Source organism: Solenopsis invicta, chromosome 11, assembly GCF_016802725.1.
Source record: "Solenopsis invicta isolate M01_SB chromosome 11, UNIL_Sinv_3.0, whole genome shotgun sequence".
NCBI classification, from domain to species: domain Eukaryota; kingdom Metazoa; phylum Arthropoda; class Insecta; order Hymenoptera; family Formicidae; genus Solenopsis; species Solenopsis invicta.
This window is the reverse complement of record NC_052674.1, coordinates 412,507-437,724: the sequence shown is the minus strand read 5'-3', so window position 1 is coordinate 437,724 and position 25,218 is coordinate 412,507. Positions and strand designations below refer to the sequence as shown.

General features: G+C 42.7%; 1 long non-coding RNA gene across 1 annotated transcript in view; it reads right to left on the bottom strand.

Annotated features, from left to right (window-relative positions):
- Nucleotides 1–9,994: 9,994 nt before the first annotated feature.
- LOC113004086 overlaps nucleotides 9,995–25,218 on the bottom strand; it is a 42,642-nt gene continuing 27,418 nt past the window's right edge. The window contains exon 3 of the long non-coding RNA XR_003268828.2: nucleotides 9,995–11,419. This is a non-coding gene — a long non-coding RNA (uncharacterized LOC113004086). The remainder of the gene's footprint in view (nucleotides 11,420–25,218) is intronic.

Sequence of the window (25,218 nt, the reverse complement as noted above, 5' to 3'; positions counted from 1 at the left end):
ACCGCTGCAGATTTGAGAAGTGTATATCCATACAGCACAGAATATTCCAGCAATGTTGCAGTATTATTTTCAACATTTTTGCAATATTGCTGAAAAATTACAATGTTGTAATATTGCTGAAATGTTCTGTACTATATGTATATATATATTTATAATACACGCTGTAATATAATCTTTTAAAATTTTTTAAATACATTTTTTGTAAAAAAAATTACAATAGAGTTTAATGTTTCCGTATATATTTAATCAAATTGGGTAGTAATACAACAAGATGCATCTCTTTAACTGCATTTTTACTGAAAAAAGAAGACAAGCAGATGTTAATTTTATTATAGATTAAGTAACTAAATTTTTGAAAAAAAATCTATTTTTAATATTTATCTTGACTTGCGAAGAAATTAATATATCTTAAAAACATTACAGATATTAAATCTAAAGAGACAATTATTGTATATTCATATTTCCCACGAATATCTGCTGTGTGTAGACTTTTAACAAATAAATTTGGTAATTTTTATGTATAAAAAAATAAGCGATTTAATTTCATTGGAATTTTGGTCATATCCTTAAAATTACAGTGTGCAAAGGTGCACGATGAAAAAGCGAGTGTAACTACAACAGGGTAATAATGAGAGTGAAGTTTAGTCGCGCGGACGCGCATAGATATAACGTGCCAATTAGCCGACATACCTTAAGATTTGCATGGGCATGCAAAGCGATAACGAATAAACGTTGAAATAACGCGCCACATTATTATATCGGCGAAGGCCGCGCGCCGTCTATGCGGAGAACGCGCACGGGGGTGCCACATAAAGGAACGAGCGTAGAGGGGAACGCTTAATTGGCCCGGGGTAATTATTTTATTAAGTGAGAAGATGGCGGATGGAATGCTAAGAGAGAGCACGCTGGTGCGGTCTGCCGACTAGGGGACGCCGACGCCGGCGGGGGAGAAGCGAGGGGTGAAAGTAAAGGGGTGGCGGGGGTGGATAGCGCGACGGCGGCGGCGCAGCGGATGACTGTGTGGAGAACGTTTAAATACCTGCGTACCCACCGACGATTGTACTCCGTCAGAGCGGCAGTTTTCCGTGTAGGTGAAACGCGCGGCCGCAACTCTCGGTCCTATATGTATGTATGTACGTACATGCCTCACGTGTACGCGCAATTCTCACCGTCACGCACGTTCATGCATCTGCCACCTCCCTCGTCTTCTTCTTCTTCCTCTGTCTTGTCGCGCAGCGCGCGGGGATGAGATAAAGGAGGACGGTGTACGCTTTTGCGCGCGCGTTCAGCGTCTCCGCGTTGGTCGTGAAGGAGGAACATCTATTACCCGGTACATAGACCGGAAGGGGGGAACCGGAGGAAGCATAGGAGGTTGGAATCGTCCAGGGAGGGGTGCGGGCAAGAGTAGTCGAGCGGCAAATTGTCCGCCATCTTACCCACCTTATACCTTATCTCACACCCTCGCCCGTAACCACCCTTATCCACCCCTTCCTCCGCTATGCTTTCCTCCAACCAGACCCTCTCACCCTACACGCGCCGTTCTACACCCCCGTCGTACCCCCGCTTAGCCTACTACCTCTTCATCGTCCTCTTCCTCCTTCTCCTCTTCCTCCTCCTCTCTCCCTTACTTTCCCCGCGTTGCGCCACCACCGCTGCCACCGCCGCCGCCGCCGCCGCCGCCGCCGCCGCCGCCGCCGCCTCCAAAGCTTTAGATTACCTACCCCTTATAAGCGCTCGTGTTGCCCATTTATTACCACGACTCCCGCGACTACCACGACCGAAAGACCAACCGCCTCTCTACTTCCTTCCCCGCGCTCTCCCTTTCATCCTTCACCGTTTTCCACCGTTCATCCCTCCTTCCTGCCTCCTACCACCTTCGACGCGCACCGCCCGCGCGTATTTCCTTCGTTTCTTCGTTCTGTTCTCAAGCACCGCTACGATCCTTATTAACGCTTTAACGCTACCATTACATAACTACGCGTGCCCGCTCCCCGACTCGGCTGGCTCGAATAACACGATTAGTCGAGTTTACAGAGAATTACTCATACTAGAATTACTCATACTAGGAACTATGTCTCCGTGTAGCGCGTCGCTGCGCTCTATTCGTCTAGATTTAACAGCGATCGAGCGGCTCCCGAAACAAACGGCAGTTAACTAATGAACACTCTCCTATTGTGTTTATGTGTTACCGCTATCACAATCAACGTACCAACTCCATTACACTTTGTTTTCAGACTCTTCTTCTTGATCTTTCTTTTTATTTATCTTAATCGTATCTTTTCGTTTTTCATTATTCTTGCACTTTCTCCTATTGTTCCTCTTGATATCTATCTTCCAATTCTTCTTTCTTTCGTTCATCCCTTTTCTTCCGTTTTCCAACATTGCCTCGCGATCTTTATTATTTTACGAATTTACGTAGTCGAGGTACATCTGTTTGAAACGTAGCACTGCTCCCTATCTATTCTTCAACCGCGAATAATATTAATCATGTTTGCAAAGAATTACGAATACAAGAACCGCGATTGTTCTGGAACGTAATATTATTCTCTCTATTCGTTTAAAACTTAGAAGAACGTACAAATTTTTAAAGAAACGCATTACACTCGCAGTGCTCATGTTATTTTCGCGAGTTACGGTCGCCATCTTTCCTGAAATAATTTTGAGTGGAGATTAATTGATGAAATTGATTTTTCTGCATTACCCTTTTTCCGTTTTTTCTCTTTTTTATTTTCACTTGATTCTCAGCCACTTAACGTTTCCTTTTGTTTTACACTATTCCCGAGAACACCTTATTATCTTCAACGCTTATTATTACATATCTACGCTCGCGGTTTACGACGAGAGACTCAAATAACACGATTAAGCAAGTTTATAACGAATTATGTATATAGCGAGCTACACGTCTCTCTTCAAAGTGACTCTGCCGCTTCTATTCTTCTAAAGGCACCAACTATCAACTAACCTTCTTCACACTGATAATTACGATATTGAGAGGTTACACTTTGGAGACGTATAATACAACATTCCTTATCAAACATTCTAATTTGAAAATTACTCCTGAAAATGCTTCATCCATTTCTTCGTGCGTTTAACACTAAATGTGTCAAATTCTGTGCTTAATATGAAAATCGCATAAGCGCAATGCAAATAGATGAAATGGGACAACGCAATGAGAATTAGACAGCTACATTTAGCGCTAAATGTGCGTTTAAAATTCAAACGCGTGGTATATTTCTGACGCAACTCGCGCTAAAGCTAAAGCTCGTATATTTATTTTTCAACTGTGCGATAATTAACTCGTACATGCTTGCATCACGAAAAGTCACGGCATTGCAGTGGTTTGCAACGTGAGCGGCGCACATTCACTTTTCGCGACGCGTGCTATTTAAAATTAACATAAACTGTGTATCAAAAACTGCGTATTTTCTAAAGAAGTAAAAGTTAAAACAAACTGCAACAAGACAATATTTTGTTTAATAGTATTTACATTCACGATAATGAGGTAAGTTATGCTAAAATGTGACGTAGTGTACAATTATAGAGCTCTGAAATTTTTATTTTTAAACAAGGCGTATTTTGAAACAACTGCGACGCTCCGAGCGCAACGTGTTATCCGCCTCGCGATAAAATCATACAAGCTATCCTATATTGATCGCAAGTAGCGGTATTTAATGCGTATGGCGCGGCGGCAATTTTCACGAGGGATTTTCACCGGCTGAAAAATAACCCTGATATTAGATACGCGAGAAAAGTTCGAGGAGGCGAGAAAAAGCCCGAAGGAAAAAAAGCCGAGAATGGCGGTCGATGAAATGTTTCCGCAGGGACGAGTTGGAATAAACCGCGCGCGGAAAGCTGCTGCGGGGGAGGAGCAATGAGCGAAAGAGAAAGCGAGAATGACGGAAAAAGTGGGCCCGCGCGCAAGCACGGGAAAGATGAAGAGAGAAACAAAGGATGGTGAAGACAGACAGATAGAGAAAGAGCGAGCCGAAAAGTACGAGGCAGGGATGGCATCTCGCATTGTAAAGTTTTCCGGGCGACCGCAGGAAAGGGGGTGGTGGCGCAGAGAGGACGACGCGGATGCACGCGGAGGAAAGACGAAAGGGGATGAGAAAGAGAGAGGAAAGCGGTCTCGGTTGACGGGCGGTTGCTTCGGCCCTGTTCTCGTTCGTTTCCTCTCAATTCGTCGGCCAGCGGCAGCGGAGAGAGAGATCTACACACGGAGGTGCTGTGCGGGGCTGCGAGAGAATGGAGTCGCAGGATGACGTGAGAAAGAGAGAAAGAGAGAGAGAGAGAGAAAGAGATTGCCGCGTGACGAGAAGGGGAGTACGGGAAAGAGCTGCGAAGCATTACGCAGGATGGCACGGCACACCGACTGCTGCGAGAGAGGAATAAAGAGGAAGAGAAGGAGAGAAAGAGAGAACGGAGAGGCAGCCGCGTTGCCGGTAGGATGACGGGACTGTTACGAAGAGGTGAGGAGTCAGGAGGATACGACCGAAGGAGGGTGCAAATAATAACAATAATCATATTTCCCGGCAACATGGCCGCTGAAAGAGGGTGGCCGCCTGGTATACGCGTAGGAGGGAAACGAGAGGGAGAGCGAGAGAGAGAGAGAGAGAGAGAGAGGGTAGGAGGAGGGCGGAAAGCAGCTAGGCGCAGGCAGGGAGGGTTATCATAATATTACAAACCACCGCCGCAGGGACGTATCTATACAACCCCTCACCCTCGTTCGCATTTGAGCCCTCCTCGCGCGCGCTCATCTCTACCACCGCTCGTCCTCCCATCATTCCATCCCCCCTTGCCTTCATCCTCTTCGCGGAGATTCGCGTACACGGTACCTAAGTTCCCCGCGCGCGCAATTCGCACGAACGGTCGCATCCGGCAATTGTCGCGTTATATACCCCCAACCCCTCGCGCATCCTCCTCGCTTTCCGTCGCTTCCGTCTCCTCCGTCTCGCCGCCGCCGTCGCCGCCGCCGCCGCCGCCGCTACCGCCGCCTCCTCTGACGCTTTCTCCTCGTCCTCCATCCGCGATCCTACCGTCAGTGTGCAGGGGGTGCTCTTCCTCCCTCGCCCTCGCCCCTCGCGCTCTATCTCGGCCTCCGCTATGTTCTCCGTGTATACGATCCCGTAGAAAATGTACTCCCGCATCCGCGACACGATCTGGCTTTAGTTTCCACGCCCAATGGCAGTCGCCGTTCGACGCGGATTCTCGCTTGACGAGGTTCATTCGCAGCCTCGCCATTACACACCTCCTTCCCCGCCTCTCCCTCATCTTCAGCCCCGATACTGGCGAACGGACCGCACGCTCGAGAAAAATAATTACCTATAAATTCTATGCCGGTGTGCTTGATGCTTTCAAACACCCGCGCGTTTCGCTCCACTCAGTTCTCTCTTTCTCTCCTCTCCTATTTCTCCCGGTTCTCTCTTTTTCACTTATTTTTTTCCGCATTTGCTCCCGACGAACAGCGCATTGTTCACCATTGGCGTAATATCCGGACGCGAAACGACGGACTTCCCTACTGACGATTGTCTTCAGCCACGGCAGTGTTAACGGCCGATTCTCTCTTGTTTCCTCTTTTCCTTTTTTTTTTGCGAGAGCCGCGAATATGTCGAGGCCTCGAACACTCGTCGCCGCTGCCGCGCTTTCCTGGGCGTATTTGTCCGGCGCTCGCACTCGCTTTTGTTTTAATTGTACAGCGCGCGCTCGAAACGTACGAAAAAAAATCCCTCTGGAAATGCTGCGCACTGGCAAACGAGCGGGAATATCAAAACTACGGATAACTCGATGGAATTTTAATGCCGCTCCGCTCCCGCTCTCGCTCCCGCTCACGCTTACGCGCTGCGGAAAAAAACCGTGATTTTATAATCCCGATTTTATTAAGACATTATGGAATCATATTTCGATACGTGATAATTTTTTGGATAAATTATGTCATTTGAATTCTCTCGTTAGTAGCAAATTACTATTTGCGTCGCTCTGATGGGCTTGCTGACAAAGTACGTCACGCGTTATTTGACGCGATTGTGAAAGCGCCCGTGTCACAAATTGCATCAGCTATTTCAACTTTATGTATAAGTTTTTAAACGCTATGAAGATTAACACAGCTTCGTTAATTTCTTGCTCATTGATTAACTTGTTGAAATATAAATCTAATCTTATATGTATTTCCTAGATTTTTCTCAAAGTCCATTTCTCTATACAAGTTCCTAATATATGTATTACGCTCTATGTTATTTAAAAGAGTTAAAATAATTAAAAATTATAGTTATTATTAAAATAAATTAAAGTATTATTTTTAATCATATTGAAAAATTCAAATCATTTTTGTCAAATGAATTATAAATCGAAATTTTCTTTATACATTTTTCATTAAAAATACATTTACATTTAGTAGCAATAATGGCAATTAAAAAATTTTGATATAAATCGTGTTACAATTAAGTGTTTTGCGATTAAGAGAGAGTATCGCGCGAAGGCGCTCTCCTTTTCATGTCTTTGCTACCTTTTCCGGAATAGAAAACCGACGCGGATTTAAAATAAATAACGAGAGAAGGATAAAGAAATACGAAACTGTCGAAACGCAAAGCGGAGACAGCGTGTCTGCGGAAGAGGGCCACTCGACTTAATTTCATCCAGATGTTCGTGGGCATCTTCGAACGGTTCGTTGACTTTCCCGCGGCAGCGCCCTAGCATCACCCCTTTTAATGGCTTCCCGAGATGTCCTTGCCGACAAACTTGGCGCTATATCGGGTACACACGCGCCAACACAATTCCGGCATGTAAATAGGCTACTTGGCGGGATTATTTTGTTCATCCCGCGACAACACGCGAACACGGAAAACTGGCTTGCCATATGCAAGTAATTTTACTCATTCGCGTTGGAGGTTACACCGGGTCGATCCGCGCGCGTACTACTCATTCAGGGATAATTATGTCATTTACCGAGCACACAGCATACCGCTTCGCGCGACTCCGACCAGTTGCGGAAGTTACGAGCCTCGCGTGTAGTAATATCGTTGCAATTATGAAACTCGTCGTTTCAAATTTGCGGTAGTAATGCTCTATTTATGATGCAACACGCGCGCTGTGTAACGCGCAGGGATCGACAAATTAACGGAAACGCCGTGGATGCTAGGAAAATTCAAGCGGAAATCAAGTCAAACGTTGCATCGTGCCATTTACGCTGCTTACATTCTTATTCATTATCGAGCGGCATTAACTATTTATTAAATTGCTTACGACATGACGTTTTGATTAGACAATTCAATTTTTTAACATCGTTAGTTATAAAGTTGCTACAGGTGTCGTGGTTTCAATAATTACAATGGTTTCAATAATTTTTAACGCGACGAATAAGCCTTATTTAGCATACTTGCGTTAACTTGTTTTGTGAAATTGCCACTTTTGGCACAATTGTCACAATTTGAGTGCTTACAGTTGTTTTCGAGATTACATCTCGAATCTAATGTACATAGCCCGGTAATTCCCTTCTGATATCGAAACATCGCTCTCGTGTACTCATTACAGCGCATTCAATCTGAAGCCACTTAACTTTCGCATCGCTAAGGAGATTAACGGCATTACGTTAAGGCGTCTCTCTCTCTCTCTCTCTCTCTCTCTCTCTCTCTCTCTCGTAGAAGCGGAGATTAGTAGGTGCATACGGAAAATTGCTAAAAGCTAGCCGGGAGTATCCCGGCACCGAGGATGACAAAGAAGAGAAGAAAAGAGAGCGGGTCGTATATAGATCCTGAAGTGGCACCGCGAGCACGTCGGTCTGATGGGTAGCCGGGGGTAGTAGAGGTCGAGACCGAGGATCGGCCCCCGGGTAAGAGCGGCAGAGTCGTGGGTGGCGGCGACGCGAGCGGGGGGAAAGGAAGCACTTAAAGAATTATCCGAACTCGCAGGAGGGATGGGATTCCTCACCAGCACGTGCGATCGTTCCCAGGCCAACACCTAATACCTACTAATACCGTGCCGTGTATCTATCTACCCTTTTACCGCTCTGACGCGAGTCCTACGAGGCCAGGACTACGGAAAGAGTAAGTAGGGTCGTGTTTATAAGTGGATACCTACGTAGTGGCTGGCTGCGGACGCGACCCCGACGACCGAAAGGTTGATCGGATCCTCGAATCTGGACCACTGGAAAAAAAAGAAGGAAGCGTACAACTCGCCGACTCGTCCCATCGTATATCCGTCTAATTGTCTCCTCATCCGTCACTGCGTCTCCAAGAAAATCGATTATCACCAGAAGCTATTTCTCAAATATTTTACATCAAACCTTTTATATTTCATATGAAAAAATTTCAAGAAAAGTCTTCTCTCAACAATCTTCGTCATACTCTACACTGCAGTCTTTAACTCTTATCGTTGTTCTATATTATACTAATAGAGAGTGAACCACAATCTTCTGGTCTAATGACACGAATAAATGTTCGTAGTTATCAATTAATAGTGTATACAAGTACAATCCACTAATCCAGAAAGAATATTTATTTAATTTTGACAATTGATACTGCAGCAAAAGAAATTCGCGCAATATTTAATTGATAAATATACATATAGAAAAAAATATACAAAATAAAAATTACAATGTATAATAATATATAAAGATGATGCACATTATAGAAAAATATTAAAATGATATATCGTAATATAATGGTTTGGAAATGATGTGGGTTGTTTTTAGAAGCTGCTTTATATACATTTGCAAAAAAGGATCGTCTAATTTATCGCTGTGCTGATATAAATGAGTTCCTAGTAAAAAAATATATAGTAGCAGATATGTCGTAGTTGTTAAAACGAGAAATTTCTACGAATTCGGGAATATTCATCTCCCTCACATTCATTTCAGGCTTTCCGTCTCCCAGAACAGACTGCGAGTCTGCTTTTTTGACGAGATTCCTGATTATTCTGACTAATTGTCTATTCTTCGAAACAAGATCTAAAATAGGAATAAGATATCGAAAATAAAGAATTTACTGTGAAGTATAACTTTCGATAAGAAAAATCAAAATTAAAAATATGCATCTTCGACTGTGTGATATGATAGTTGAACCATTATAAAAATAGGACGTTACAAAAATATGTCGTATTTTACTGTATAATTACCTTGATAAATTGTATAAAAATTCAATTTTCCTCTTTATATCAAGTCAATTATCGAATTATTAAATTTGTGCAGTATACATATATATATTACAAAGTAGTTTGTATAAAGTTCTTTCGCAAATTTTTATCTTTATTTAGAGAGGAAAGAAGGAAAATAATTTACATCAATTTTTAACCAGGTTTACTTACCAAAAGACACGTATGTCTTTTGACGATGGTCAAAACCTCGAACATCGTGTCATCGGGAAACATCTACGAATCACTTTACTCGGCGTTCGAAAAAGGGAGTCTCTTTTCTCCAAAGGAGACTGCGTGTCTGGCCCAATCGTTTCCGAATTGCCGGACGCTTAATTACCTTTTTCGGGGTACTCCATACGATGACTCTCTGCGTCCCGCCTAGATTTCAAGGAGGTTTTTCAGCATATTAATCGTGGGACGCACGAAACAGAGAGGGACGAAGAAGACGAGGGTCTTGCGAGTGCCACACGTGTTGCCCCAACGCATTCCCCGACAAATTGACTTCAGACCTCGACGCGCTCGCGGCCGTACACTCAACGTTCCTCCTCCCACCCTTGTCCTCTGAAAACGATCCTCTCTCTCTCTCTCCTTCCTTCTCCTCTTCTCTCCTCTCTTCTCCTCATCTCTCTTCTCTCTCGCACTCATCCTCCCTCCACCAGAGACTCGACAAACCGCTAGGCGATGCTCAACGTACGACGACTCCTTTATTATTAGCCGCGGCGAAGCTAGTTAACCGAGTTAGTTAAGTGAGAATTATTATTTAGCTGCCACCCTCGGCCCCTGACGTCCCCAGCCGACATCGTCATGTGTCTCCGTCTCCCTCTCTCCCTCTTACCATTTCTGTTTCGCTTGTCCTCTTCTCTCTTGTTCCCCTTGTCCTCTTCTCTCTTGTTCCCCCAGGCTGAATGGAAGACGACCGAATCTCGGAGTTCTCGTCGACTCCGACATGTCTCACGTCCAACGACGCGCCGCTCCCCTCCCGTCGTTGTCGTCGTCGTCGTCGTCGTCATCGTCGTCGCCTCATCCTCTTGCGCGCTGTCTTATTTGTCCAGGAGGATCGAGGTGTCGAGCACTTTACGATTTCCGACTACTTTTCCATACCGTTTCGTTTCTTTCGTGCGCCACGAAGCGTTCAAGCTACAACTTATCTTTCCATTCGCGCGAAAGTAAAACAAACGAGAAATAGCTGTTTGATGGTTTCACTAATGACATTTCGGTATAAGTATCGGCTGTTGCGTGTATTATTGCATTAAAATGTTTCACGAAAACAAACTTGCCAGGAATTTTTCAAGTGTATCATCTGCTACATCCAGGATAACTTGTAGCAAAAATTGACGCGTTAATATTTCAGTCAAGTGATCTTTTCTAAATTACCATATACTCTTGCGATATTTTTATAATATCGAACATCATTAATTTAGATTCAATTAAAAATTCTTTCAAAAAGCTTATTTAAAAGCAACGACATCCTCCCTCTCCCTTCCCTAATTGAACAAGTGTTATCCGAAGTTATCGAAATAAATCACACGCCCGCGGGGAAGGAAAAGAAATTTTCAGAAAAAAAAAAAAACATTCAGATAGCGTAGTTTCACGAAGGTGTGTCTGTCCAAAAGTCAAGTCGGATAAACATCACGTACACATTCGGTGAATCGAATTCGCCACTGCTCCGCTATCCAATACGAAGATTCACCGAATCTTGAGCGGTCACGGTTCATCGAGGATCGTCCGCCGCTTTAGGAATCTACTCTAGAGATCCGAGTCGACTCCAGGGAGAGAGAGAATCCGGTAGAACTGTATGCTTTTTGGAGTTACGGATAAGGGAAACGAAGGGACACGATGGTGAGGAGAAGGAAAAGGGAATTGAGGCGGAAGCAGCCGATGCTCTTATCTGTCTACGGTACGTCGTAACGATTACTCGAGGTTGGTCCTGGCGTATATATAGATATCGCGGAACGACGGAGGGTTCGCCATCCTCGCGTCTCGAATCCTGGGGTCAGGACACGTTGCTAGGTCGGTGAATTTTGTTTCCGCTAGAGTTGCTCCCCGACGAGCCGCCGAATGGAACCATCTCTTAATTAGCTCTTAGCGAAAGGTAATTCGTGCTTGGGTATAAGCCCAAGTGCAAACTTCTCGCTACGCTATTTTAAACGTTTACGCAAACTTTGAATCCTAGCCGCATCTCAATGAGATCGCTGCGGGCGGAGACTCCACTTTCTCCCTTCCACCCACTCCCTCTCTCTCTCTCTTTGTTTGAAAGCGCAATCTCAAAATAACTTAAACAAGGCCGAATAATCTGAAACATTACAATGTTAACAAATCACGTTAGAATAGCGTCGTTGTTATTAACAAGTAAGTAATGTGTTGAGTAATTAACTAAATCAAATTAGGACTAACAAAATTACAATTGTATTAAATTATTAAAAATGATTAAATTGTTATATATGTATATATTCTGCGTTACTAGCGTCGTATTTGTAAAATGTTACAAAATTTATATAATTTTTTTTAAACTGATTAGCTAATGTTGCTAGCGCAAATATATTTCGACACATGAATGAAGAATAGTAATAAATGCACATAAAAAAATAAACTCTCAATTCACCTATATTTTTATTCTTGAATGCTATTTGTTTTCATTTAAGTATGAAATGCTCTCTTCAATTACAACTGTTCACTTGCATCATAATAAATAAATCTGTGCAAAATATACTTTATTCTTAAGATCGTATTCTTGTTGTTAATATCATATTGTTCTCACGACAAATTCAATCACATTATTTGAAAGCTATAAGAATTACATATTTAAAAGTGCGCTCGACTTATAATCGAAGCTCACTTGTTTCGCGTTCACGGGCAACAGTGTGCATGACAACCCAGTGGATCCCAGTAGTAACATGATTCACTCTCTGTTCGAAAATACGTTTGGTTATTATTAGTAAAAATAATGCAATTGGCAGAAGTAAAAATTACTGGCGATGCGGTTCGTTTCTTCCACCAGTAAAACAATAGACGATCCCAAATAGTCCAAAATGTCATAGGGCCAGTTTCACAACCTACGGTTAACTTAACTAACCGGTTAAATGTCAATCGTGATTGGTTATTTTTTGTTAATTTTACTTAACGACAAATGCGATTGGTCAATTCCGATAGAAGAATCAGCCGATTCAGTTGAACAACTGAAGGTTGTGAAATTGGCCCATAAAGATTTTCAGGTTTAAAATTACGAACATTTCGACGTTACCACAAGCTTGTAGTAACATTGCAGAAATCTTTTGTAACTTCTATACAATATTACAATGTTTCAATGTAAGGTTCATGCAATGTTTCTCTCAATGCTGGGTTAGATTCTAACATTCACTTTTTATAACAAATGTTACATTAATAATTAATATTATTAAAAAATGGATTTTTTAATTTTAAACTCTTTTCCTTCTTTTTTTTCTTTCTTCTCTTCATCTTCATCTAATGTTGAAATGTCCGCAATTTTAAATCTGAAAATCTTTATGACTTTTCGGATTATTTAAGATCGTCTACTGGTTTTACTGGTGGAAGAAACAAAACGCAACGCCAGTAATTTACACTTCTACCAACTGCATTATTTTTATTAGTAATAACCAAACCCATTATCAAACAGACTATTAATGATTATAATATGAAATAAGTGAGGATAGTTTCGTAAGTGAAATATTATATTCACAGAGCATGCCTCCCAAATATGATTCAAACTTTCAAAGATAAGTAAAATGTTCAGCTTGTCCTACCTAACCTATGTCCATAATTAATAGATGGCCGACTTCGTCACAGCGATAGAGAAACGCCGGTTGTCTGTACACACAGGCGGATCTGCCGCGACGGATCTGCCGCAGCGAATCTGCTATCCACAAGCAACATGAGTGAAATGTGCAATGAATCCGCCGCAGCAGACCCGTTCGCATTAAAGAAAAAATAATGCAAGCATTTATAATGTTAAACGGGCACAATTCCATTCTTTAAATAAAGTAAAATTTGTCTTTAATTAAGAATATTGTTTCGCTTTGTTTTAAGAATAATTTATTCTTAATCAAAGATAATTTATTCTTGGCAATACTCTAAGCATAAAATATTCTTAGATTAAAGCATTTATGCAGTTCTTTAAGAATTCTTTGTGTGTGTATTAACATAAATCGTAAGCAAGATTACAGTGCTTCGGCGAATTAAGCTTTACAGCTGGGAGTGGATAACCTCTCGCATTTGCCCTACTCGCAGCCGATTAATTAAACGTGGCACGGTTCATGGCAGAGCCAATTTACGCAATTGCCACTTTTTGGAGCGGCGCGGCGCGATGCGGCGCAGTTCATCGCCAAGCGACGTGTGTCTGTAATTTGATCCGTCGACAATACGGCCAAGCTATTTCGCCCTATCAACCCAGCCAAACTATCACAAAATACTTGCTAAAATTTAAATGACGCGTATACTTATAATTAACTGATCCGTGCCAGTTGCCAGTAGAAAGGATGAACAAACGTGGAGCGTGATACGTTTCCAGGATATGAATTAGCAAGCGGACGATAGCTAATTTACGCTCCCCAGTTCGAGTCCTGGCAAGCATCTTTGGCGTTGAGAGACCTTGGCAGAGGGCGAGAAGCATGACGACGATTCGCGCTCGTGGTCGTCGGGCGCCGACGAGCAAGGAACCGGCGCGCAGAGAAATGTGGCAGAGGCAGAGGCAGAGGCGGCGGCAGCGGTGGCAGGAGGTGGGAATAGGGATTCCATTATTTAACCGAGGTAGTTTAGGCGAGTATTAGGGGGTTGAGTTTATGACACCCCTCGGCTGTCCGGATTGCCTATTAATACGATATGAGCCCCGCGCTCTACGGGCGGGCTTTCGCGCGCGCGCCATCACATTCGCATTTCCTGTCCAAGCTTGTGTCGCTCGATTTTTTGCTGTTGCGTTTTTTAAAGTTATTTCTTTTTTTTTTTTTTTGTAGAATTCACAATGTGTGCGAATCGCGAGTGTCCGTAGTTTCGCGGGCGTCAAACCAACGGAATTCGGCTATGAAATCCTTCGTGATGTTACGATTTCGCTTGAATATCGCGCCACCTCTCCTTCGCCCCTCGTTATTCCGCATATTGTGGAACAAAGCCGGCTCTCGATTAACTCAGCCTTTTGTGGTGAGTTTTAAACTTGTATCGAATCACGGTGGGTTTCGCGCACTATTATCCAACGTAATCTTGCGGCTTGGCTCTATTATAGTGGTTTTATAGTACTCTATTAAGTTATCGTGTCCTTAGATGGAATCAAACATTCAACGTGTCCCTATTTAAGCCTGAAATTGAGTTGCTATCTTTAAATTACAAAATCTCGTTTAACGCAATAGTAAAGTCGGTCAAGAATAATGATGCGATAAAGTATTGATGCATATTTCGACGAATGAAAGAAAGTTCGAGTGTAATCTTGAATTTAGTTTAAAAAGTACGTAATACGCACCAATAAAATTACAAGGACTTGGAAGATAAATTTCATCCGCAAAGTACGAAATTACTTAAGCTTAAGAAATAAAGGGATACATCGCCAAGATAAATACATGGTGAGATACGTTGCCAAGTTTAAAGTTAACTATAGCATCCCGTTAATAAGAGGCTATATCGACGCCTGTCTTTATATACGTTTCAGCAACCGTATCCCTCGTGTTATTTCAAGCAGAACGGTGGTCGGAACTGACTGCGACCACTTGCCCGATAGCCGGGCTCCAGCCTGCGCGCGTACAGCTTCCCTTCGGCGGCGGGTCGCTCGTCGATGGTTTTCTAATTTGGCGAGCAAACACTCGGTTTACGGCGAGCAAGCATCGATGGCGAATAGTTTGGCTGAGCGCAATCCGCAGCGGCGCGCGGCGAGTCCCGCGGCGACGAGGGATCCGAGCGAAAGCGTTCTAAGTAGCGGCAAACGATCATCATCCTCTTCCGCCCCCGTCCCATTGCTGATTTACACGCATTACACTGAAGCGAGGCGAGGCGAGGCGAGGCGAGGCGAGACGAGGCAAGGCGAGGCAAGGCGACGAGACACGTACCCCGCGGGGCACGTGCGTATACGATGCGCGTAAACGATCGCCGCATCACGGTCCCCCGTTGACGCGCGCTGCGCCTCTCCCTCTGCCCTTTCGGGAGTTGCGCGCCCTACGCCGCCCGGGTTGCAACGGTAACCGCGAATAACGGTGGTGTAGCCTCTCCGATGATGGCGCGGCGCGGTGCAACGCGGCGCAGCGTGGCTCTCGTCGGCGGCGCGGCGTGTCTCGTCGTGTCGGTGTGCGACGCGCGCGCGTGTATCCGGGCCCCCGGTGCACGCCGGCTAACAGAAGGCAGATCTCTCCCGGGAGACTCGACGCTTGTTTGCGCTGCTTATCATCAGTTCCCATTAATATTAAACCGCATTCAACGAACGAAGCCCGCGCCCGGCCACCCCACGGCGGCCGCCCCGATGTGTACATAGGTATAGAGGCGCGCCGTATACCGGGTGTCCCATGTTATCCACATTTTCTTGGCTTTGTACCTTTCCTATGTTAATAACAAACCGACTGTTTCCTACTGAAAACATTTTATTTCAATCGTCTTCTAATGTTCACCTGTCGATCCTGACTTGATAACCAACCTTCAAGACGAAATATCGTTAAAATAACATTTGTTTAAAACTGTAGGTATAATAATGAGATTTCATGACCTATTCTTATTCTCAAATAACAATTGAGATGTTAATAACATTTTTGTTAACTGATTTTAAATTGAATCGAAGGATCTGGAATCGTGGATCAAGGAAAATGCAGTTAATCCGAGGTACTCCGTATATGTGCGATATGCGCTTCTATCGAGCGCATACACGTGCACATACATACACGCACACACTTTTCGCTCGCGTGTACACACGCAGTGGTTACTCGAGCGTGAGACCGCTACGTGCATCGGTGTACGAGAGCTCATGCGTATACGTGTACGCGCAAATCGGCGTTTCACGCAGACACGGTCGATGTGTTACGCGGGATGCGAGATCCATGTGTATATGTACAACGATCAACTGTGTGTGGGTGTGTATGTGTGTGCGTGCCACCCGTCGGCGGGTTCACCGTCGGCACCGAGTCGCGGGGGGAGAGTGCTCAATTTTCACCCTTTGTTTAATCGCCGGCTACGGAGTCGACTACATTAATTTAATACCCACGCGTGCGCGCCGGTGCGCACTCGATTCTAAAAGGGAAAGATTTCGGGCCGGTAAGGGCAGATTTATCTCCCTCCCCCCTCCCCCGCGTCTTACATGAGCGACGCGTGCAAACGAGAAAGTATAAATACCTGACGAACTTTTATGTAAAAGCCTCTTCGTCACATCTGCGCGAATTGGGATTCTCGGTCAATTGGCCGAGCGAGAGACAACACGGATTTGAGATTACGTGATAAAGTGATTTCAACCTCTATAGCGAACCAAGAACTGCATCTTTAGGAAAATTTCCATATTTCTGCGTAAATCTATGTGTAAATACTGTATATTTCAATATGCGATTTACCAGCTAAAATATGGAATTCCTTATGAAATTCTTTTCTCAGGCACAAAGATTCATGCATAATGCGATGAACGCGAGATGGATGTTTACATATTTAAGCAGCAAAAATTTAAGAAAATGTGTCTAGTTTAATGCACACATTTTCGAAATAGATTTGATGATGTATTGCATTATACATACAGAATTTTCCAAAATTTGCGAATCAAAATATTATAACAGGAAAGATTAAACTAAAATTAAATTAAAAAAAATATTTGTAAATTTTTATTTCAAGTAATTTTTGAAATAAATCAAGTAATTTTGAAATAAAAATTAAAGTTGGTCAATCGGAGATTACGTTTAAATGATTGCCTGTCGTGCGCTCACTAATATCACTCGCATAAACTTGCTGGCGACTGTCTAAACATAGTTTGAGATTAACCTTCAAATCTTTAGATCTCCAAACTACTAGTTGAAAATTTACAAATACCTATTTGACTTCATTTTTCGAGAACTTTCTCTCTATTTTATTAATATTTTGATTTGCGAATAGCGAAACATCCCGTACATATATGTTCTGAGAATAAATAATGCTTTCTCCTAAACATATTTTAAAGAAGAAAAGGAAAGACATATTTATGTAATAAAAAAAAAGGAAAAAATTAAAAGTTGTCAATAATAAAATGTAAAAATAATGGAAAGTAACTTGTAGAGACAAGTATGAATCGCACAATCTTAAACTGGCGTTAAAAGTTGAGGCTCGAAAATCCCTGCGATTTCGGGTGAGCGCAGAATGGCGCAGCTGTTAAAAGCGTGATGTAGTCGTGAATCCTACTTTACCATTACACAGGAAGATCGAGTCGATTACGTTTAAAATAAGACTAGTCATCTACCCAGAGGTCTTCCTACCGAGTGCGTGTAATAGAAGCCTGGGAGGGTAAAACGTCTCGCTCGTCAGTAACACAGTGGGCGGGCAGCTCTGCGATCGCTTAGAGGCCAAAGGACGATTCAATTAGTATCAACCAGAGCAATCCTGTACTTCAACCGGTCCCATTGACCGTCCTCCTCTCGACCCATACCGTATAACTTTGCGCGATCGATCTGCCGGAATCTCTTCCTACGATTAAAGCACGTCCCTAAGTTTGTTTCCACGCGGTGTGCCGAGGCGTCTCGCCGAAAATACTGCTCCATAGAATTGCAGCGTTCAATAAATTTTATACAACGATATTTTTTGGGAGAGAGAGACTCGCGAAATTTATCGCACCGCTAATAATTACATGGTAATAACAGCGAATTGACCATACACCGGCCATAATGGTAGATAAAAAACACGATGTAAACAGAGACCGTTCTTTTGTGTGGCAATAATGCTTGTCGATGTAAATTTTTCAACGATATTTATGTTTTCATTCTCGCGAACAATTTGTGCTCTTTCGTTCATTGCTCATTACTTGAATATTTCATCAACGTTTTATATTTTATACTGGTGAACATTTTGAAACGCGCAGTCATACTGATTAGAAAATAAATACGGGGATTGTTTTACACATTATCCACGCCATTGTACCTTTATTCGTGTATTTTTAATTCACCTGTGTACCTGTGTACAACGTTTTAACTTTATTACATCAAATTCTAATTTGAGATCGATCGTTTTCTAAATTGATCGATTCCGAATATCGTTATCTGTTTAAATAAATTTCAGTTTAAATAAATCTTTATAGTTTGAGCAACTTGTATAATCTATACAGATGTAACGTACAGAGCGAGGTACAGAATGTAAAACGACATAACAATTGTATATTTATCGTAAATAATTACTCGCATTAAAGCGTCGTTATCATTTTACGTCACGTGTATCACTTTTCATTTGATATCACTTATATCTCGCACGTGTATGAAACAAAGGACTAGAGGGAGAATTTTTATGGAGAAACACTCCTCGGAATACTTGGTCACAAATATGTCAGCGCGAAAACTAAAGTCTCGAGAGACATTCCTAAGTGATCCGCCAAAACGATAATATATCCATATAGATTCCCATAAAAGAGAGAATTCAGGAGAATGAGCGGGACAGCGGGAATATCTGGTCGATTGGTTTCAAGGATGATCGTTCGCCTCCTTACTGGCCGCATCTCAACGCGCACGGACGGGGTGACATCTCATTAGGGAGACAAATTGCTTCACCTCTCGACTCTATGCGCTCTCCCCCATCTCCCATCTCCCATCGCGCGTGTTCCCTATCACGGGAGCGCGTGTGTGAGCAGTCTCTATAGAGATAGACGTCAACTGCCTCCGAGTAGCAGCCCCCTTTGTCCCTCTGGTTCCCTTGCCACGTCGCCGCGTCGTCGTGGCTCCACGTGTACGTGGCGCGCGCGTTCGACATGTGCGTACGTGTAAACGCAAAGACGCAATTTGAGCACGGCCGCAATCTCATGATCGCCGTTGTCGTAGTCGTTGACGGTGACGACGACGGCGACGGCGACGGCGACGACGACAGAGTCCTTTATACTGCATCCAGACCACGTTGCCACTATAACCGCCTAATATCGAGCAGCAGTTGAGAAGCGCAGCGAAAGCCGAGAAGAGAAAGAGACGGTGATCGAAGGGAGGAAAGACAGAGCGAACGAGAATTGCGAGAGAGAGAGAGAGAGGATGAGAGAGCGGAAGGGGAGGAGAAGAGAGGGTTGACAGGCGGACCGAGGGAGAAACGCCTGCGGCTGGTAGTCGCCGCCAGCGTGGAAATGTATTAGGGCTCGCATAGCTAAACTAATTGGTTAAATCTGTTGGGCCGCATAACTGGGAGGCTAATTGGGTGATTTCCTGACAAATTATATCCACCCCGACGACTACGCCTACTCGGTAGCGGGACCGTTTGTCACTTGACACTTTGAAGAGGCAAACGTCCAAGAAGCGCGAGAAAAAGGGGAGGAGAAGGGCGACTGGAAGGATGAGGGGAGGGAGAGATCGAGAGGAACGGAAGAACGGGCCCGAGAGAGTGAAATAGAGAAAAAGCTGATTTCGGCCGTGTGCCAGAAACGTCCGAGTTTATTCGCGCGGCGGAACCGACGCGGACTTATAGACTCGTTCGTTTACATTGCGCCGCGTCTTCTCCTCGTCAAGACGCATCGTGTCGCAACGAGCGATCCTATGCGAGACGCGTGTGCAACCGAGAAAATCTAACCACGAACACAGAACGTTCTACGTGTTTTACGTGAAAACTAATCAAACTAAAGCTTCTGACTCTACAAGCTAGTATTTCACTTTCAGTTATATATTCAGTTACACTTATCTACTACATTTGTACAATAAAAAGAAAGACTCGACAATCCCTTCATATCGTTAATTCACATCTTTAATAAACTTTACAAACTACTTTCTTTATATCTATATCTTTCGTAAAAAGAATTTCTTTTATTTTTCATAAAATTTTATCGGAGGTTTTATATATATGAAGATATTAACATCCCTCTCTTTATCTTTGTGATGCCTCTTCGACAATCTTCACAAATCATCTTCTTCTCTCGGAAAGTTCAGTATCCGTCCCTGGATACAGCGAGTCATCCGTATGGTCTCTCCCGCCCTTCTATCCTTCTTCGTCGCGGCGTCGCGGAAATTATTTTTGCTAACGAGCCGCGATGGGACACGGCCGTAAGTTTCGCGCGAAATTGCGACCGACCGCGCCGTTAATACGCGCGCGACCGTTTAGAATTCAGACGCCGAGCGTCGCAACGCTGAGACGAGAGGACGAAATCGCGTGCGGATCGAAACTTATGAGGTTGCTTTTGCGCGAACAAGCGCGACAAGGCTCTTTTTGATGCGACGGGACGGGACTTTTCCGACGTTGCCGCAAACGAGTTACTGAAGCGTGAATGGGATAACGAAATCTTATTTTTCGCTCGATTTCAAGTGGGTCGTACTCTAACAGAAATTTAATCACCGAGCGAGTTAAGGCTGGAAATTGAAAAATCGTGACCTATGGCAGAGGCAATTAATCTTTTTATGGCAGATGTATGGAAAAGTAGAGAAAGAGAATCTAAATTTATCGAAGGAACACTGTAGATTCTTCTCGAAGAGAACATGGAGAGAACAATTTTGCTAAAATACAGATTTGAAAATAATTATGTGGAACCATAAAAAAATTGTATCGGATATTTATCTCGATTACAACAATATTGATCGTCCTAATTTGATGGCCCAACATAAAATTATAACTAACGAGAGATAAGATATTAAATTAATTTAGAACTAAATTGTTACAAATAATAAGTAAAATAAACGTATTTTGTATTTTCGTTTAGCAAACTAAATAAACTAATCTTGAATGTCAGTCTCCTAAGAATATTCAGCAAGGCCCATACATATGCCAGAAGTCTGGAAAGGGTTAACGTACCCCGGGACTCGCGCCAAAGTCTTAAAGCACTGTTACTTGGTGCAAAGACGTGACAAATGTGAAGTATGAATTACACATCACACACTCACACATGCATTTTCATATATATATAAACATGTGCATGTATATATTAATATATACATGTTTGTTTCTATCGAGCAAAACTCCTTTTCAACAAATTTCTCAATAGTTTGAACTATTAGTCTTCTATTCGCTATCACGACAAGACTCCGCCCGACATGTATTTCACAGTCGAGCTCAGCCACTTTGCAGTTTCCGTCAGAAAGACGTCTGGCACGACGTAACGTTTGGCAAAGCCATATACATTTCATGTACGAGTTCTTCGCACGAGCTGCATACGATGTCGTTAAATATGCGGACAGCCGTGAATTTCAGTGCGATGCACTGCATCACACTCGTATCTGCTATTAGACGTGTCATTAATCGCAAATTAAACGGGACAAATTTGCTCGGTAGAGATATTACCGTAAAGTATTACGCAAAACAATTTTTTCTCACATATCTACATTTTCATGTATCTACATTATACTTTTAAAGAAAAATTAAATTAATGTATTAATTGCAATAAAAGATTAGAAAAGTGTAATAAACCAAACTAATAGATATGCTATTTAAAGAGAGAGAGAGAGAGAGAGAGAGAGAGAGAGAATTAACGATTTGGGTGATTTCTTTCGATATGTTCATTTAAGAAAATTATTTAGAAAACTCGATAATTCATCTCACAATGATAGTGTATTTTGTAAAACTCTTCCGTAATCGAAAATTATATCGAGTCATAATAAAAGATAACGGTGATTTAAAAAGTAATGTTGGAAAATGATCTGCCGACAATTTAGATTGTAACGTTTATGAAAAAGTTGGTGCTTCGGTCCATTTAACATCGTTGAACATCGCGCTCCAGATTTCACGGTTGCCATTAAACGTGCCATTAGTCGCAAATTAAAGTCGCTCCTACGGCACCACGCTCGATATTAGGCGTTACGTGCGGGATACTCGCTTAGTAAAGACGCGTGTACGATCTCGACGATGTAGATGGATCCGTATGGACGCGGGATACATATATACATATATACCGGCCAAGTGGATCAGATCGCAGTTAGGGAACGCAAAGGAGGGAATCTTTTAATTTGACGCACCATAAAGCACGCCTAGCCGGTTTCCCGGGGATCCCCGGTTTCGGCGACGGTGTGACAGTTGGTACCTACATTGTATATGATATCGCGCGGAGCCCCCATGGGAGGTCACGGCTGACACCATGGCGTGTCGTATCGCTGCAATAATAACGCGTAAGCGATACCCGGACTGCGACCCCCGCGTCTAATGCGACATAATATATATACATGTATGTATATATACGCGCGCCCTCTCTTACTCTTTTCGCTTGTCCGTATATAATGCATGTATACATATACGATTCAACGGCATTTTTACCGTATATAACGAATTAGTTCGAGTATGCCGTGTGTAGAAGGATGACATAGAGAGCACTCCGTATGTACGTAATTGCGCATCGGAGAGCAAGATATAACCGTATAATCGTCTCTTTTAGGTGTCCAATTCCCTTTTCCGACGTGCCTTCGCAGTCGTTTGGAAATCATCCTTCTCGATATCAGGGGGAGATTATCCAGAAAGTAGCCCCATTATCATCCTCATTATATTATCACGATATTATCACGAAATATTCTTCGGTTTTCATCTATCGACCGTACTCTATCTACCATAACGGAATTTTTCTAATTGAATTTATATCGGACACGTTCGTATTTCTTTCTCTTCTTTTTTATACGAACCACATAATAAATGTGGTAGTTTGGAAACAGCGTTAAACAAATATCTTTTGTGAGCAAATCAAATATATCGAGCCGGATATATAATGCGACTATTTTTTTCGACCGATACATAATATATTTTTTTTCCCATTGTACGTCATGCACTTGTTTTTGCTATCGCGGGAGAATAACGCATTTCACATTTTCATGCGTGAAAGTCACACAACACATGTGCCTTTGCACGTCGACAGGCGCCACGCCGACTGTTTGAAACGCTCGACGGTTTAAACGAAATTGCACTTAATAATTTACATTAATCGATGCTCAATAGCCTATAGGAAATGCTAATTGCGGGCGGGGTAATCGCTAACAATTAACGTTCACGCGATTACACAGCCGACGTCATTGTGTTGCTCCGAGTGCGTACACTCGGCGGCGGCGGCGGCGGCGGCGTCGGCGGCGTCGGCGGCGGCGCGGCAGCCAGGAGGAAAACTGCGACGTAAATGGGAATTAGTAACATATTCGCGCGCGAACAAACAGAAACACACATCATAATGCGCGGTGCTTTCGCGACACATGTACAAAACGGTCGTAACGGCACGTCGTCGCGTCGCGTCGCGTCGCGTCGCGTCGCATAGTCGTACTATATCTAGTTTCCAGAAAATCCGCGAATTGCGTTTACGGAAAATGATTTGCCGGTTTCTAGTCGTTTATTTACCAGGACACGTGGAATATCTCTCTACCCAAGTATCTCTCTTAATTTTAACGAGGATTTCATTAACGAATCTGACGTTGACTCTTCATTGTAGAAGAATTTCTAGTGAGAGAATTTTTACTCGACGTGTTTAATGTTTCGATAAATAAATGTCAAATTAACACTCTGAGAAAAATGAGGTCAATTTAAATGTGAAAATAAAGTGTGTATTTTTTAAATCGTACCTCAGAAAATGTCATCGCCGTAAGGAAAATTGTAATAAATTCTTCTTATTTAATCGAGCTGGATTGTTATAGATGTCTCAATGTTTTATCATTATAAAATTAAGCGTGAAATCTATGTGGCACCCTGTAGGATCTCATTTAAGATAATTTAATCCATTTAGTAGTCTTGTAAGCTCGTTAGTACCGCAATTTCACTGGTATTATATTTTTCACGGTGAAATATAGATCGAAAACGATAGCGTCGCAATGCCAACTGCCGTCGTAATTAACGTTATTACCGCGAGATAGGAGCATTAAGATTTTCTGAAATAGAGCTGTCACTGGATATAGTTATCTTTACACCGTCGTCGCTAACGTTACTGATGTATAACGGCCATATATCATTCTACTCTGCATGAACCTAATTTCCGCTCGTGTCACGCGTAATTTCGTCTACTTTTTCAAAAGCTCCCCGATCTCTAATTAGGGGTAAACGATCAATCATTCGGTCGCGAAGTAAATCAGAGGAGGAGTTTCCTAATGAGACGTGTATCATGGACGTGCAACTTATTCCTCTACGCTTAAACGTCCATTAAATTAACTTTCGCGATAATTGTTACATACTTCGAATTATGCTTTTTAACTAATTGTGTTTCGATAATGATGTAGAAACTCTTATCGTGTAAATTTTGAATTAACGATTCATTAATTTCATATCTTTAATTTTGTAAATATCTTTAGCGTGTAATCAATATTTGAACAATTTTAATGCTGAGAAATTACGTTTATCGTTTGATGCAATATCAACACGAAAAGAACGAAGAGATTTTGCTGAAATGTCTAAAAATTTAATTAGATACAAATCTGAAAATAAATTTCCTAGACCATCAAAATAATTATAAAGAACCTTCAAGCATGATGAGCAATGCTGCAAAAAGTTTGTACATTCTAGCAATCAGTTTGAGCAACCTACATAATTATTCTGATAATTTAACAATCATTTTCAGATTTTCTGTATCCAGTTAAATTTTAAGATACTTAAGCAAAGCCGTTCTTTCCGTAAATGAACCAATTTACCCTTTATTAGGTTCAAATGCCAATTTTATCAAGTATATAATTAAAGTTGCACGTCCTTTACTTTTCTACTCGTGATAATTTTCAATTGATACGGTGGATTGAATATAAGCGTTTCACGGTACAAAGGCTTTTCCAAAATCCGTCTCTAATGTCCGCCATTGTTGATGCTGCAGTTAATCGGAGTATCTCGGTAAACGTCGCCCATCGCGACTAAACGCGGCACCAAGGAGTACTCCAGTCATGCGTCGCGGGGTTAAGGAAAGGGCGTGCTGTCCGCATTGATTTACGCGGAGGAGGATGGTAAGCGAGAGAACGAGAGGAGAGTCGCGGCGCGGGGTTGCGAGACGGAAGCGAGAGCAGCAGGGGGAGGGGGGAGAGTGATCGCGGGGAGAGGGAAGCCAAAGTGAGAAAG